Source organism: Bos mutus, chromosome 15 (assembly GCF_027580195.1).
Source record: "Bos mutus isolate GX-2022 chromosome 15, NWIPB_WYAK_1.1, whole genome shotgun sequence".
Classification (NCBI taxonomy): domain Eukaryota; kingdom Metazoa; phylum Chordata; class Mammalia; order Artiodactyla; family Bovidae; genus Bos; species Bos mutus.
This window is the reverse complement of record NC_091631.1, coordinates 23,825,163-23,839,843: the sequence shown is the minus strand read 5'-3', so window position 1 is coordinate 23,839,843 and position 14,681 is coordinate 23,825,163. Positions and strand designations below refer to the sequence as shown.

Here is a 14,681-nt window from a genome sequence, read left to right as displayed (position 1 = left end):
CACTGGGTGGCATTTGGGATCTTAGTTCCCCAACCAGAAACTGAACTCGCACCCTCTACATTGCAAGTACGGAGTCAACCATTGGACCACCAGAGAAGTCTCTGTGAATTTTCTTTTTTAGTTTCAAAGGTAATTCTGATGATCATCACCTTTTAAAAAAATTTTTTTTTATTTAGTTAGTTAGTTTGGGCTGTGCTTGGTCTTTATTGTGGCTCGCGGACTTTCTCTAGCTGCTGTAAGCAGGGGCTACTATTTGTTGTGATGCCAGGGCATCTCTGGAGAAGGCAATGGCACCCCACTCCAGTACTCTTGCCTGGAAAATCCCGTGGATGGAGGAGCCTGGTAGGCTGCAGTCCATGGGGTCGCTAAGAGTCGGACACAACTGAGTGACTTCACTTTCACTTTTTCATTTTCATGCACTGGAGAAGGAAATGGCAACCCACTCCAGTGTTCTTGCCTGGAGAATCCCAGGGGCAGGAGAGCCTGGTGGCCTGACGTCTATGGGGTCACACAGAGTCAGACACGACTGAAGTGACTTAGCAGCAGCAAGGCATCTCATCACAGTGGCTTCTCTGGTTGGAGAGCACAGGCTCTAGGGCTTACAGGATCAGTAGTTGTGGTACACAGGCTTAGTTCCTGGACCAGGGATTGAACCAGCGTCCCCTACACTCCAAGGCGGACTCCCAACCACCTGACCACCAAGGAAAGGCCCTGATGATCACCATCTTTAAGAACCACTGCTCCATGCTATGCTCTCCAATAGTTCACTTATAGGATCCTCAGCTTTAAGCAAAATGATTACTAAGGAGCTCAAAGAACAAGACATACCCTTTTTCTCTCTTCAAGTATTTAATTTCCTTAAAACAAGGAACTTTAAAAAGTCCTTAAAATAAACATTTTTTTATCTTCCCACCATCACTTTTTGCCAATCTCTTCTCTAGAGAGCAGAGACGAGGTCACGGTGATGACACTGGTCTCCATCTGTGCCAAGCACTCACATTAACAAGGGTGAAATATGATGTCTTACTTGAATTCTGCAGGTCATGGTTTAGAGAGCCTGTGTGATGGTACGAGGGCTGGATTAGGATCACAGAGCTGTAATCCTTGCTCTGGTTCTATAGCTGTGCCACTTAGATCAAGTTATTTACTCCAAGCTTCAGTTTCCTCAACTGTTATATGGGAATAAGATGTGCCCAGTTTTTTTCAAAGGGTTATTTATAGGATCAAGTGGAACATGTGGATGCATTTTCTTAATGTATGGAACACTATACCTTTGGACAAGATTTTTACTGAAATGTACAACCTTGGTGCTAGTGGTAAAGAACCCACCTGCCAATGCAGGAGATGTGAGAGATGTGGGTTATGATATCTGCGTCGGGAAGATCCCCTGGAGGAGGGCATGGCAACCCACTCCAGTATTCTTGCCTGGAGAATCCCATGGACAGACGAGCCTGGCAGGCTACCTTCTATGGGGTCACAGAGTCAGACACAACCCAAGTGACTTAATGTACATACAATCTTACCTACATATGACAATAAATTCATGTAGGAATGTTAATGATGCCAAGTCAACTACATTTTGGTGCCAGTACCAATGCCTACCGGGGCACTGTACTAGGACAAGCTATCAAAACCTCGGATACTGCTTGAAGCAGTGATGGCGAGGGTTCCCCTAAATTTCAACATGAGATTAGTTTTGAAGAACAATCAAATACTCTGGAATAATAGACACTTTCAAGTTTTAAGAAAATCATTGCCAGGGATGTGAAAACCAGAAAAATACACTTGTATTTTAGGAAGAACATTTTAAAATAAATTCTATTTATTTTTTTGGCCGTGTCACATAGCTTCGGGGATCTTAGTTCTCAGACCAGGGACTGAACTTGGCCCCAGCAGTGAAAGCCTGTAACCACTGGCCCTCCAGGGAATTCCTTATAAATTTTATTAATGATAAATTAATAAATCATTAAAATTAATTTATCATTTTATTAATGATAAATTTTATTAATTATGATAAACTTAAATGATTATTAAAATCTTTAAGATAAGGTCATCCTGCATTGCTTCTCAGCCATTACATGTCTATGATTATTTCCAAAAATTATCCAGTAGGGAAAATTTCACATATCCATATCTAAGTTACCGAGTTACCATTTCTGAATAATTTAAACAAGTGGATGAACACAATCCTGAATTTGAGAGAATGGCTGCAAGAATGGGCAGGACAGTCATTTCCATGAGGAGGGAAGAAAGATTTAGGACTTGGGGATTTCTACTTATTGACTTTTCTCAAGAACAACAGTTTTCCAACTGGGTTTTGCAGAGAAGAGTATCAAGAGGCTTCTTGCAAGGGGCAAAGTCAAGGTCAAGGAGGCAGGACTCTGCTGTTCCCACTTATAGTTCAACTAGCCCAGCACTGTTTATTTTGTTTTATACATTGGGGTTCTACTGGAGATTTTGTCAGAAGGAGAAAAATCCAGTCCTACAATTTACTTATTTACACCTATACTACTAATTTGGAGGTTAGAAGATCTGTGTCTACTCCTCTGGTTTTGTCTCAAAGAACGCAAGCAAAGGTCTCTGTCATTATGTACTTACGGCTTATTCTTTTGTATTTAAGGATTTACAGTTTAATCTGATTGCCCTGCTCAGGAGTGAAAGAGAAGGTTAGAAACACGGCTGTAGGTTTGGTATTAGCAGGAAAATGGGATTTCTTACCACTTCCTGGTCCTGTGGGTTTTTTGTTTTTAATTTTGGGTTGGGTGGTGTGTGGGGTTTTTTTGTTTGTTTTGTTTTGAGATTCACAAGAGAACTATGTGAGAGTTTGCTTCCTTGTTGTATATCAAGAGGTTAGATATTTCTGAGTTGATGGTGCCAAACTATGCTCTAGTTCCACTGACATATTTACACGATCCATGAACACCACACACGGATTCTTATTTATTCCATATATTTGAGTAAAAACACCTTCTGACTTCATGGTGAAAGGAGACCACCCAATGGATTGAAAAGTGGTTTTCAGTAAACTCTTAAAAAAAATACCATTACTAAACTTAAACATATTATTGACTAACATTTAAAGATAATATTCACAACACTGATCTTTCCTTCTTTTTCTTACTCAGCATAATCATGAAACCAGATTCTTGTAAATGGAAACATTCTCACATTTTAGCTCCTTTAGGGGGGAAACACATGGGATTTATAAACACTGTCAAATAAAAGACACATTCCTGGAAACTAAGAGGCCCAAACATGCCCTGGTAAGTAAGTAAAAAACTCCATCATAACACCAGTGGAAATGAATGGCATTTTTAGTCCAGAAATTCTTCGACTGTGCCTTCTACCAGCATCATTAACATGAGTTCCTCCAGAAATAGCCTCAAATAATAGCAAAATATTTAAGGCAATGTCTAAGCATTTTCATTGCTTTAATTTGAACACAAAATGATACTCAATTGTTATATATAAAAAAGAGATTATTCTCTTAAGAGTGACATAAGCTTTTCCAAAATATTACAATCTACAACTGAAAATACAGGACAGGCAGGGAGTTCTGAAATGACTCAGAGAATTTGTTCAACAGCTTTTTAAAATACTCTTTTGAAGTGAGTATATAAGGAGGTAATGGAAGCCTTACCTGGGAGAATCAATGGAGTGGCTTACTAGGAAGCACCTGATGATGGATGGATCCATCTAGACCAGTGCCTGGCACCCACTGGGCACTAAATTAATGCTAGATGAATGAATAAATAAAAGAATCATCCCCCATGTATAACACCTTTACTTTCTTTAAAGAAAAGCTTTGAAACAGGAGAAAACATGCATGCAGCAACATGAACTATAAAATATGTGAAGCTCTAAAGAGTATGTAAACAGTAAACTGCTTGCTTTGCTGACTGAAAATATGAATATTTGATGAGACCATGCAGAATAAAATGGTCATGACTCCTAGGAGTGTAACCTCTGGTCTAAACTTGCATATTAAATGTGGGTTAATTAATTTCTGACTGTTCTACAGAAGAGCAAAATAAGTTATTAAAAAAAAAAAAAGAAAGTTAATCTATCCATGTTGAAACATGAAAAGGTTGAGGGAGGGGCCAATTCTTGGACAGTTTACATTTAGAAAAGGAAACTCTTTGGAAAACTGTTAATAGCCGAGGGTGCTATACTTTGAGAAGGGGAAGGTGAGTGCTGTGGGCTTTTTTGAGTTCAGTTACTGAACTCTAAAAAAATCTAATGTCAAAAGCTAATTTCTTAAGCAATTTGGGTGTCTGAACCTGATCAGGACTCTTTTTAAAAACATTCCATTCTGTATGATCCAAAGGAAAAATAACTACTTTTGAGAACCCACGTGAAAGTATGAAAAAAGCAAAAGTCCAGCACTTTTCAAAGAAATGGGAAGGATTTCTGATGCTCAGTTCATGATGCTGCACCTATCTCAGGCAGAAGACCCAAAGAAATACGTGATTGTCATCAGGATTGTATGTGAACTAAAACAAGGAGCATACTGATGATATGACCAATATATTTGAAAAAACTTAGGAGTACAAAGGTACTTCAGAATATACCTAACTCCAAGCTTCCACGTTAATATCCATCCTTTCTAAAAGGGTTTCAGTCTGTGCTTATAACAGGAAACTGATCATATTCCATATTCTTTCTTTGTTAAATCATAAATTCACTCAATTCAATGCCTTGAATGTGGTGAGCCTGTGATATTTACTTAATTAAATCAAACTGAAAGTTCTTCTAGATACTACGTACAGTGCTTAAATTTATATCACTGGTTCTAGATCTGCTCTCTGGGGCAACATAAAGTAAATTCTCTCTTTCCTCCGTATGCCAGTTCTTCACAATTGTGAAGACGGTCCTCTAGACTGGACATCAAGAACAAGTCAGACATGCGGCCCCCTAGTCCCCCAGACATGGTGGGCAGCGACAGGATATTCTTTCTTATTGAGCCGGGTTGGGTTCAGAATTCTTCTTAACCCAGACTTCTGGGAGCTACCATCATGTGAATTTAGACTAAAGAAGACAAAAATACATTCGCCATTCCAGCCTAAGTCTTCCTGTCCCCAGGCTACCCATTCCAAGTTTCCTCAGTCATTGCTTACTTGCGATGGTTTCCAACTTCCTATGCATCCTGGTCACATTGATCTCAATATATACCCTTTTGTCAGTGCTGTACCGAAAGCAACCTATTTCATTTCTTGAACTGAAGATAATACTTTTTCTAAAAAACTTGTTCTTTTTTATGGGAGCATAGCCAATTAGTGTAGTGACAGTTTCAGGTGGACAGCAAAGGGACTCAGCCATACTTACACATGTATCCATTCTCTTCCAAACCTCCCTCCTGTCCAGGCTGCCACTTAACATTGAGCAGACTTCCCTGCGCTATTCTATGTATAGTCTACTTGAGAAATGGGGGGAAATTATTAGTTTCCCCAAACTAAAACTGCAGACCAAAACTGCAGAGTGTGTGTGTGTGTGTGTGTGTGTGTGTGTGTGTGTGTGCGTGCGTGCGCCCAGTCGTATCTGACTCTTTGCAACCCCCATGGACTGTAGCCCACCAGCCTCATCTGTACACGAAAATTTCCAGGCAAGAATTCTGGAGTGGGTTGCCATTTCCTCCTCCAGGGGATCTTCCTGACCCAGGGATTGAAGCTGTGTCTCCTGGGTCTGCTGCATGGGCAGGCTGGTTCTTTACCACTGAGCTGCCTGGAAGGCCCTAAACGGCAGTAGTTCTATCCAAGTCCCTCCACCCCCATCACCATATAGACACACCACTGTCTCACACTCATAGCCGGCGGCTGTTTAAAACTTCTGAGTTTCCTTTGTGCAGTCTAAGTCAGCCCCCCGAATCTGGTCCCAACTCCATATTCTCTCAATTTCTACAGTTGACTTTTAACCTAACTAATCATAGTATTTTACATTTAGCTGATCCAGATTCTATCATTCAACAGAACGCCTGCTGGCTTTATGTTTCAAAATGATAAGCACATCGTCTGTGCCTTCAGATACATTATCAGCCGGCGTGAGAAGGCTGAATGTGCCTTCACCATGTTGCATAAGAGAGAACACCTTCAACAGTTTGGTCTAGGAATGTGGCCTGGGACTCCGCCAAGCATCTCTGCCAGCAGCGTGAAGCAAATTTCTCGACCTTCAGATTCTGTGTGATGTAAAAGAAATTTATCTGTGTTTAAAAACACTCCCCATAATTCAAGAAATAAATGAACATGTGAAAATTCAGGGAAACTTGTTTCAGTTTGGGCATAGGTTCAGTTTTCAAAAGCAGAAAGCAAGTATCAGAACAGGCAGCAAATGCTGATGGTAACAGCTCCAAACCAAGAGTGATTAGACTAAATGCCATGTGGCAAAAATTTTACTCTATGAGTTTCCTTCTTTTTCTATCTCCCTCTCGCACCCCACCCCCCATCTCGCTCTCTCTGTATGTGTGAGAAATATAGATTTTTCTCCTGAAAAGTTAAGTTTTCTGCACCTGATTGCTCCTATGCATGACACAATGCACAGACAATATAATACCTTCCTTTGGTTATCTGCTTACCAGAAATTGACACTCACTTAACATACACTGTTTTCTGTTCCCTGAAGCACAATGATCAGCATCGCCACCAGTACCTCAAATTGAAAACATTAAGTGAAAATTTACCAACAGGTTTATAGTTGCTACTATCTAAATTGGCTTTAACATTTCATATGTTCCAAGCATGACAACTTTATGAGTGAACCAAACTGTGCACAAGCAACTTCAGAATTCACCCAACTGAAGGACACTTATAATACCTACCACGAAAACAAAAATATTACACTTATTTCCTCCAATTTCTGCCTCTCTGCCAGCAAAAAATATTTTTTGTTGTAATTACAAAGTTTCTTCATTGTTCACACTGTCAGAATCTGAGGCAGCTATTAATCAATCTATTTGTTCATTCAACAATACTTGTTGAAGTGTTTCTTCTACGACCAGAACCATTTTGGATACTACTGCGGAAGCACGCAAAAATGAAGGAAATGCAGATTTTGGCATCAAATAATTTTAAGCTAATTTTAATGACTGGTTCCTGGTTCCATAAATTTTTGGTGCTGGCTCAGACGTATAGGTTTATCTAAGGTTGAGGCAGCTCTTACAATGCCTTCTCCTTGTCTTCCACCTTCCCCCTTACTTTTTTGGTGTTTAAAGTCTTGCTACATATATGACCCTTTTTTTATTCTCAAATCATTAAAGTTAAAATTAGATCATAGATCAAAGGCATTCTTAAGGTCATTCTATTCAATTTATTTGGTGTTATTATATCTCAGAAAGGGCAATGAACTCTCTGTAGCAAGTAAATAAAATCAGAACCTTTGTACTCAGTGCTTCAGCATATATCGTTGAAAATAAAAAATGTTAAAAAGGAGGCCAGCTCTTCTTCCTGGTGGGTTATTCTACATTTGGCTACTATTAAAACACTAAAAGGACTTGGTGTAGATATTGAGGTATGTATCTGCCTGTTTTAAAAATCTCATCTACAACCCCAAGTGCATCCTAAACCACCCACACACAAACACCACACCCCTACCAACACATACACTCACCAAATCTGAATAGGGTGGCAAGGCAATCCTAGTAACCATAGTCTTGGAAAAGAGGCTCATATGGCACAGAAGCCGTTTGGCTGGTAAAGCTGGTGATTTTGTTCTCTAGGTGGCGCTATTCCACTTTTGATGAGTTGATTAAATTCCTTCCAACTGTCCGTTTATTTTCTATTTCCATCATATAAATCTTAATTTTATATGTACTAGTTGTAATTAAATGACAGATTGCCTTCCAGTTTGATTTCAATAAGCTCTTTTGAAGTAAAGTGACTTTTTCACCACTTGATGTTACACATTTCCTAGTTATGTTGTCTTAGAGTTAAGGAATCTTCCTTTGCCTGACCTCCTCCCTTTAAAATGCAGACGCATGTCAGAAACACAGAGGGGCATCATAAAGCTTCAGCCAGACCAAAGGAACCAAGATGAAAGCACATTTAAGAGCTACTAGGTTCTGCGAGCTCTCAAAATCAGGACATTACTACCATGACAACCAATGAAAAGTTTTTTCAAGTGAACCTTTGGGGAAAACTGCATAACACATGTTGTTCTCTGGGCTCTTTGGAAATAAACTTTTATTTTATGATGGCTGTCATGGAACTTTGTGAAATGACTTTGCTTCCCCACCCCCAGTCACTCTGCTGTCCGACACCCACCCCCCAATTCATCTAATGAAACCCATGCTTAAACTTTAGACAATGTACAGATGAGACATCAGTGCAATTAGCCACTTCTTAGCATCCAGTGTTATCGGGTCAGATTTGTTTCACCAAAAGCGTAGTGTCGCAGAGTTTGTACTTGAATTTGAGTACTTACATTTAAAGAAAGCTCTCACACTACTTCTTTGACAAGATACTCATGTTTTTCTTACAGAAACAAGAATACCTTCCAGTTCACTTAGAAAACATGCCCATTTACCACTCCATCACCCCCGTAAGTTTTCCCAAGTCTATATATTAGTGAACTCCACTGTTCCATATCTATCATCAATAATGATTCCATATATTTAATAACTAGGTCCATGACTTTTCTAAGCCTTTGGTGTGAGTATTCTGGAAAGCCAGAGATGCATTATTTACGATTAAGCAATTCTAGGATTTCCCTGGTGGCTCAGTGGTAAAGAATCTGCCTGCAATGCAGGAGACCAGGGTTTGCTTCCCGGGTTGGGAAGATCCCCTGGAATAGGGCATAGCAACCCACTCCAGCATTCTTGCCTGGAGAATTCCATGGACAGATGAGCCTGGTGGGCTACAGTCCATAGGGTGACACAGAGTCAGACACAACCGAAGTGACTAAGCAGCAGCAGCAAATAATTTTATGACTTAAGAGGAAGTTTAAGGAGACTTTGAGGACGCACATGTCTAAGCTTAAAAATACCAAAGGCTTCCACTGTTTCCTAGGGTTAAACCCCATGTACAAATGACATACGGATTTCATTTGCCAACATCATTTACTGTTTAACGTGACTCCATCTTAAACAGAGTAAATGGATGCAGAGTGTAACCAAGAAGTTCACTTAATTCTGAAGCCCATCTGGGCATGTTATTCATCCTAATAAAGAAAATTCATCACAATGCAGTTAAACATTCAAATGATTTCTTCCTCCATGAAGCAACAGCTAGCCGTTTGAAACCTAGAATTCCCCGGAATTTTCTCCTCCATTCCTCTTTTAAAATGCAATTCACAGCTTGAGATTACAGAGTCTGCTGGTGGCTGAATGACTGCACTAGACGGCTGAGAGTCCTTCAATTAAGCAGCAATTTTGCAATTAGTGGAAACTGAGGGAACCATAACAATCATTTGACAACAAGTTGAGACAAGTTAGCAATTACCCTATTAAAGGGATACATTCACATGCATTGGGCAGAGCTAGGCTAGGGGAGCCCCCCTCACACAAGCTGAACTCTTCTACACAGGGAAATGTAAATGTAAATGTTTCAGCCATTAAAATAAACTCAGTTTTATGGACATCAGAAACAGCAATGGTTTTCATTTTAAAAGATACTCAGAGTTGAGCTCTCATGTACTTTTCCATTCTGTTTTCATTCAAGCAGCCTAAAATCAGTCTGTCTGCTGTGGGACTAACTTCCTAAAACTAAAATGTTAATGAAGTACTTGTAGATTACCTTTCCATTGCGTACATCTTCAATATTCTAAAGCTTAGTAGAAGATTAAGTCTATGGTTGAGCCCCAAAGCTGTTGGCTCTTACATTCCACAAATTCACACCTGCATATAGGGCTGTGGATGTGTGTGTATGACCAGGGTGGGAGGGAGGTATTGGATACTAACAGCAGGTTCTAAAGACAAAAGTACCCCAAATTAACAAGCTCTTTGCTGTACTATGAGGTGGGCATGCTCAACTTGCTGTGAGCTGCAAACCAGAGCTATTTATTTTTAAAAGAAATGAGATTATCAATCATCTGCTTTTTGACTATTGAAAAGCTGGAACTCTTGAAAGATTCCAGGAAGAGAATAACTTACATTCTAATGGTGCCCCTATTAAACCGAAAATTCAAGTATTTTGAGCCAGGATTTTAGAAATTTGCATTATTTGCAGAACTTCCCTCTCTCCAGGTGAATCAAATGAACCAGCAACATTCCAGCATCTCCCCACCTCTCTTGGGCTATTTTCAGATTTAGGCAATTAACTCAGATAAGTATAAATGAATCATTTGAGGTGAGGTCATTGTATTTCTGGCAAATGATCATTTTCTTGGTTCCTTCTGTTTGCAAGTAAAAGTTACACTTATTGAAAAGACATCCTAAAACAGAGTTCCTAAATGTTTTATTTTCTGGACACCCAAATGTTAACCCGCTGTAAGTCTTAAATAATCTTAAATATGATCTTAAAATAAATGAGATTTCCAGTTACTAATTCAGCTCTGAATAGGCAATGAAAGGCTCCAAAGGTATGTGAAAAATTACTCTGTTATTTTCCTTTTTTAAAAAATGTGATGTCTAAGTGTGTCTGCAATGTTCTAATGCTTCAAAACATGTACGTAAGTCTTGTTTATCTGGAAATCATTTCTTTCTGCTTATATCATTTATAAATAGAAAACGTTTTGTAATGACTTAAAATAACTCTACATACATAATGCTTCTCCTGTCATAATACTTAGTACAGGTCTATATTTACCAACATTTATCACATTTTGCAAAATAAAGTGGAAGAAAAAAAAAAAGACGAATTTATGGCCTGGGAATTCCAGTAATGGTGACCAACGAGTTTTAAATTCCAGTAAAGGTTATGGTTACATTTCAACAAGTGTCTCTTTCCTTTTCCTTACCTCCAGCAGTAAACTTGCAAAAGAAGAATCTTAAGCAAGGTATTTGCAAAATCAAGGGACAGGAGTTAATGACCTTAAGCAAGGTATTTGCAAAATCGATAAACAGGATTAATGACGGTTTTAAAGGGGTGTGGTCCCTCGGGTCAAAACTTTATGGTCTATTGCTTGTGATAATTTGGAGTACTACATGTCATAATCTCATAAATTTTCAACCTAAAAATCATAATGTTGCATGGGTAAACAAACACATGTAGACGAATTAAATCAGTACCTCAATAAATTAAAATGAAAAAAATATAAGTATATACAAATATAATTTTAAGGCCAAAATAGCCTCTGACTTTATAACAGACTCACATAAAAATACTTTTTTGGGGGTAAAATTAAAGGTAAGGGGGTATTTTCCCAGAAGTTAAACCAATTTGAAGGTCTCATTTAATAACATTATATCCTATTTAAAATCAATATGCAGTTTCATATGCAGTAAAAAGAAATCAATGTTCCCAATTACACATGACTTTGCTTGAAAAAGATAACTGTACTAGGAAATTAATAAACACTCAGGAATATGCTTTTCTTTGCTTCTGGCCAAGAACATTCCTGCACTGTTGTCAGAAAATATTCGCTGTTTACTGCAGACATCGAGGAGTAAGTGTAAGATCCCTGAAGGACCCTAAACTGAGATCCAGGAATCCCTAACACACCACCAACCATAGCCTGTCAAAGCTCCCCCAGCTCAAGGAAAACTTGCACTGGAGCCAGGGAGGCGCGACGAGTCGAAATTCATCCGAGTCGGGAGTCAGAAGCGTCATTCAACAAGTCCCTCCTACCAGCTACCGAAGAGATCCCGCAAAGCCATCTCTTACCACTTCCCCAGCCCCCAGCCTCCCGCCCCTGCAGCCGCTCTGGGTAGCTTGGCCGGCAGAGGGCACCCTCTACCTTCCCTAGCACCGCTCTCCCCACCCCCTCCTCTTCGCGGCCCCTCCATCAGCGTCCCTCCACCCCGCTCCACCCGCAACACACAAACAGCATCCTTAGACGGTGACTCTAGTTCACCCCAGCAGTCCCAAGGCTTTTCTTCCCTAGGGGATGCCACCAGTCTGGAAGTCCCCTTCTCTGCCCGTCGAGCAAAGAGCCTCCAACCCTCAGCTATTTCTTTCCAGGCACGGCTAATTCACCCATTTCCTCTTGCCGGCTATGCATGGCATCCCTGGGGACCTACCCGAGTCAGAACATCACCCTCCGCCAAACACACACACATACACATCCCTCCCAGCCCCTGAAAGCCAAAACTTTTCACTTTTCTGCAAGGTGCCTCAAGGGAGGTGCCCGGGGTGGGGAAAGGCGTGAGCACAACTAGCCCGGGAGTCCCTCAGCCCCTTTCAGGTCCGAGTTGCAGGAGTGTGTCAAGTTTCCCAAGATAAACTCGTACTGGACCCGTATACGTCCGCTTTTAACTCAGCTCCTGGGGAGCAGGTGATAATGTGCAGCCCTGCTGAAGCCCCGGGGACGCGGTATGCGGGCTGAAGGAGCAAGCGGCCCCCCAAAACCTGCGCAGGGGCCACCCAGCCCTTGGGAAAGATTCATATCTCAGCCCCAACCCCGTCACCTCAGTCGGGGCCCCCCACAGCTGGCGCCCTAAATCGCTCTCACGACCCCTCCTCTGCTGGGGGTCCCCGGGGCGCCGTCTTCTCCCATCGCGCAGCTCTGCGTCTCTTCTTGGCTTTCTCCCCGCCACTTCTGGGCTTCCCGGGGTCCCCGCTCTCTCTCGGGCGTCCTGGCTACCCCTCTGGATGGTGCGGTGGGAGAAGAAAGCTCAGCAGGAACAACTCAAAATGCCCCCTTCTCTTGGAGGGGAAGAAAGGAGTTCTGGCCTGTTCCCCATAACTTCGCCCCCACCCCTCTCCGCCCCAGCCAACTTTCCCCGGCGGACCGGCGGCTCTCGAGCCAAGCCCCAGGTCCGATGCTCGCCTACCTCGGGGTCCACACAAAGCTCACGGGTCCCCGGCGGCGGAGTCACATCGTCGTCCCGCTCCTGGCCCCTGCGCCCAGCCCAGGTCCCCGTCGCGGAGCCGCTCGCCGCCGGCCCCACAGCAGCGGTGGCAGCTGCAGTTCAAGCGTCTCATCAACGCTTCCCGTGGAGGAGGTGGGGGGCGCGCCGGGCCGGTTCCTCGGCCGCGCCCGGAAGCCCGCGGCGCGACGGGGTGCGCGGGACAGCGAGCGGGCGGGTGCGCCCGGGCGCGGCGGCAACGGGGACCCGGAGCTCCAGCCTGCGTCTGGAGCTCGGGCCAGACATTATTTAGCTCTTCGGTTGAGCTTCGATTGGTCAAACGGCACCGCCCCCCGCCCCCCTCCCCCAACTCGCCCGCGCCACCGAGACCCGTGCGGGGCGGCCGCTTAAAGGGAACGCTGTGCCTTTTCCTCGCCCCCGCTCGGCCCCGGGGAGTCCCCGGGCTGCCCGGGCGCCCCGGACCCGCGCACCCCCGTTCGGCCAGTCCCCGGGGCCCTGCGATGTGGCCCTGTAAGCCCCGCGCCCGTCCCTGGGGCGCCTCAACGGGACGCGCGCGCCACGCCCGCGGCTCCGATGGGTGACCTAGCCCCGGCCCGGGGGAACCCCGCGTCCCGGGCCCTCCGCGGAAACCCGGGCGGTCCGCGCCGGGACTGAAGGGAGCGAGCGCGCATCGGGCGCCCCCGGGGTCTCGCTCCCCTCTGTGGCAACTCCCCCCCGCTTCATCCCGGCACCTAAGTTCTGTGGGAGAGGGCGTGCGTTTCCCGGGCCACGGACACACCTTCCCGCACCTTCCCGCACGACGGAGCTTGCCAACGCGAGCACACAATGAAATCGCACAGAGCAGGGGGGCTATTGGTTTACTCCGCTGCCTTAAACACGCCGCGGCTTAAACAGAGTTCGTGCACTGACCTCTCCGGAGTTTGCCTAATAGGAATCCAATCAAGATAATAACGGCATTTTTTATTCATGAACACCCCCAGATAACGTTACACCAAGTTACTTGCTCCAGTCGGGAAGCCGAGGCAATGACAGACCTCACTCAAGCCACACGCTTTCTAGTCGACCAAACAAGAGGAAAAAAACGGAGAGAAAGAAAAGAAACCCACCTTTTCAGTCACTACTTGTCAAAGTAAACATCAAGGCAGCTGCTCTGGGGAAGACTTCGGCCCCGAAACTCCCAGACTCTATTCTTTTTTTCACGTTCCCTTTGGTTAAAAAGAAGGGGTGGGGTTGAGGGGAGTCTTTGGTGCCCGCTATGTACTCCTTCTGGTCTGCAGCAAAGAAGTTAAATTATTGATAGTGGAAATTGCATGGCGGAGGTAATACTCGCACCCCCTGAGCGAAGAGCTCCATTTGATCTCGGCAGAGGCTGGGAGATTTCATGCTAGCTTGTGGGGGGGTGGGGGTGGGGGGAGCGGCTGCGCGAGCAGCCTTCTCCGGGTGAATGGGAAAGTGGGTGGGAGTCCACGAGAGGGCTCCACGGTGCCTTGACGTGCGCTGTCATATGATACCTCCGCTGCCTCGAAATAGACACTCTAGTGCACGAATTACCAGAATCAAAATTCAGCGCATTTAAAATGATACATCTTTTATTAGAAGAGTTCCGTTCCAGGGCATTGCATGGTTCTGCAGATGTTTTCACTTCCCTCCCTAGCAAACTTACACACATAAACCAACCCTTTTAATAAAGAACCTGGGTAGCAAAGATAAATAAAAAGCCTTCTGTTTTAGTGTGTGTGTGTGTGTGTGTGTGTGTGTGTGTGTGTGTGTGTGTCGGGGTGGGCAG

General features: G+C 43.6%; 1 protein-coding gene across 7 annotated transcripts in view; it reads right to left on the bottom strand.

The window, feature by feature from the left end:
* BDNF (brain derived neurotrophic factor) overlaps window positions 1-14,261 on the bottom strand; it is a 40,699-nt gene extending 26,438 nt beyond the window's left edge. For 4 of the 7 annotated variants that reach the window (XM_070383640.1, XM_070383635.1, XM_070383637.1 and 1 more), the window contains exon 1: window positions 12,860-13,176. The gene's annotated coding sequence lies outside the window, so the exon portion shown is untranslated. Of the gene's footprint in view, window positions 1-12,859; window positions 13,177-14,001 lie in introns of those variants that run through there. The other 3 variants (XM_070383636.1, XM_070383638.1, XM_005890670.2) reach the window with 2 other exon arrangements.
* Window positions 14,262-14,681: the final 420 nt, after the last annotated feature.